Source organism: Protopterus annectens, chromosome 3.part0 (genome assembly GCF_019279795.1).
Source record: "Protopterus annectens isolate FY-2018-M chromosome 3.part0, PAN1.0, whole genome shotgun sequence".
NCBI lineage: Eukaryota > Metazoa > Chordata > Ceratodontiformes > Protopteridae > Protopterus > Protopterus annectens.
The window spans coordinates 1,881,443,314-1,881,446,287 of NC_056731.1; the positions used below are offsets into that span (position 1 = coordinate 1,881,443,314).

The 2,974-nt window shown below is 44.2% G+C and overlaps 1 non-coding gene across 1 annotated transcript; it reads right to left on the reverse strand.

Moving 5' to 3' along the window:
• Positions 1–494: 494 nt before the first annotated feature.
• TRNAQ-CUG lies at positions 495–566 on the reverse strand. The gene has a single exon. It is a non-coding gene; the product is annotated as a tRNA-Gln (tRNA).
• Between the last annotated feature and the right edge of the window lie 2,408 nt (positions 567–2,974).

Sequence of the window (2,974 nt, forward strand, 5' to 3'; positions counted from 1 at the left end):
GGATAGATTTAAGATTGGGTGCCAAGTGCCCTCTTTTCTGGGCACCAGGAAAAGTCTGGAATAAAAACCTTGGCCTATCTGTTCTGCAGGAACAGGCTGAATTTCCCTTATGGAGAGCAGGGACTGAACTTGGTTTTGTGACTCTGCCCACTGGTTTGGAGGAAGGTCTGGGAACCCTTTTGGGGTTGGCAGCGTGTGGAAATAAAATTTGTACCCATGGGATACTATGTTAAAGACCCATTGATCGTTGGTGATGGAGGTTCAGTTTTTTGCATGGTGGGCAAGCTTTCCTCCTAGGGGCATGAGCAATTGGGCAGAAGTGAGGGGAGGAGTTGAGAAGTCATTGTGAATTATTTCCATAAGGGGGTGGCTTTGTACTCCCTGTTTTAGAGGTGGAGGTACTCCATTGCTTAGATCTCTGCATACCTCAAGACTGTAGTCTGAGGGGGGTCTGTTTCCCCTAGGTCTAGTTTGAGGAAACTTAAGCCCTTAACAGCTTCCACTGAGATTTGAACTCAGATTGCTGGATTCAGAGTCCAGAGTGCTAACCATTACACCATGGAACCAGCTTTTTCTTCCATCTTTTTTATAACCTCTTCTGTTTGGTGCCAAACAGACTGTCCTTGTTCAGAGGTGCATCCAATAATTTTGATTTGACATGGTCTGGCAAGGTCTGCTCCTTATGCCAGGCATGCCTTCTAAGTACAGAACCTGTGACTGCTGCCCTGCAAGATGCTTCTAGGGCATCAAACCCACATTGCAGGTTATGCTTGCTGACTTGGCTTGTAGAATGCATAAGTTCCTGTAATTCTTTATTTTCTGCACAGTCAGGGAAGGTAGATAATTTTTGCTTAATGAGTTCCATAGTATGTTGCTGGTATTTCAGCATGTGGAACTGACAATTTAATGTTCTAATGGCAAGAGTTGCAGAGGTGTATACTTTTTTACCCCATCTGTCTAAAGCTCGGTAATCCCTGTCCGAGGGGGTGGGATTCTTAGCTGTAGTTGGTTTTATTCCTTTAGGTACTTGGGAGATGATCTCTGGGTCAGCAGTAGGATTTTTGAAAAGACATTTGTGTGAGTCAGGGACTCTGTAGTACCTGTCAGGTTTCCTGGGAGCAGGGGGTAAAGCATCAAGAGTTATACTGGACTTCATAAAGACATCATCCACAACATCCAGAGCAGGAGGAATAGCTAAGGGTCTGTGCTGTGGTACGTCTAAACATTCCCTGAGTCTCTTTTTGGACTGAGGATAATTCTGGCATTCCCAATCGAAATGCTCTCTCAAAGTATGTAGGGTTTCACCAAAAGAAAAATCCTCTGGAGGGGAGGCAGAAGGAATGGAGTCCTCTGCATCTGAATCCCCATAGGCAGATAAGGGCATGTCTTCATAATCAGAAACCTCAGAGTCGTCGGACTCTTGGTCGATAAAGCTGCTGGGGACAGGTCTCTTTTTCTTTTAGCAGGGGAAGCCTGGCTTCCCCTAATCAGCATGATAAGGTCTTCCGCCATTTTTAGCATCTGTGATTTTGGCAAGGAAGCAGGCGCTTGAGTTTGGGTCATCGTTTTTTTAGGTGTAGCTCATACTCTTGGCCTTAGAAACTTGGTAGTTTTAGAAAGAACTGGAGAAGCGAAAGAAGTCGTAGGTTTGTGTCGAATATCAGTAGTGCAAAGAACTTCCTCAGAAGCTGGTGCCTGCACAGTGGTTCCGGACCCATCCAAGCTAGAGTCGTCCGCAGGTTCCGTAGTCAAAGAAGAGTCTTGCAACATACCAGACTCTGAACAGGTCTCAGTACGGCCTTCAAATCCATTGAAGCAGGCATCAGGGGCTGTGAAAGTGCCTCATTGAGTACCGGCAAACTGGCAACTAGCTTAATGGAAGCGTCCTCGGCAGTTTTGGACCTGTGCAGTCTGTCTCTGTCTTTATACTTACGTTTGTTCAGAAGGTCGGTAGTTGGATGGCTTACCAAAGCCATTTCAGAATACGAAGATCAGGAACGAAAGTATTTGGCTACAAATTCAGGGCCCGAAGATGAATGGTACGGGTGTTGAACAAAGCACAAAACCGGCAGTGAGGTACGTCCTGGTCTGGGCCTAAACAGGTGACGCAGTAAGAATGGAAATTTGGGTGTGGTATTTGCTTTCCACAGGTGAGACAATTGTTAACTTTTTCTGACATTGGTTAGAGCAAGATAAAAGGATCCCCAGCGGGGTACTTAGCTTTAGAAGACTTCAAATGGATTCAATTTTGGAAATGAAAACTCAGGTAGTGGCCGACCGGCACTCATGCGAACTGCTTCTGCTTCGGGCTCCTCAGCAAAAAAGACTGATGTAATGATGTCGGCTGCCTGTTTTTATACCACTGACGACCTGACGTCAGTCCTGAAGTGACAACAACTGACATATTCAGGCCGACTGACGGCTACCCCTGGCAGGATAACCCAAGTGTGATGACTGCAACAGTGAAACACGAAGAACATCCTAAATTACCATATGGCTGTATAGCCACTGTATTAATCTCTCCACTCTTGTCAGTAATGACAAATATACACACATACATAACAACAAAAAGAAAAATAGAAAAGATACTAAAACTTCACAAACTTGTATTTGTTGTCTATCATAACAAAACAGACTGAAAACTTAAGAAACACTGTTTTCTCCATACACTCAAGTTTAGGTTTTAAAGCATCCCTCATTTTCTATGTTCAGGATATATTTTCTCTCATATCTGTATTATTTTAGATTTCCTAAAAATACGGATCCACATCTCCTTGAGCATGTTTCTCAAACTGTCAGTCAGGTAACCTCATCCAGTACACATGCCATTCTCCACTGTATGGAGTTATATTCACTATGTCCCCCAAATCTTTAGTTGGTCTTCACTCTGCCATATGCCAGAACTGCTTACCCCCTCAGTCCAAAATAAAAAAAATTCTCCCATGCATGCCTTTCATTCATTGGCATACGTCTA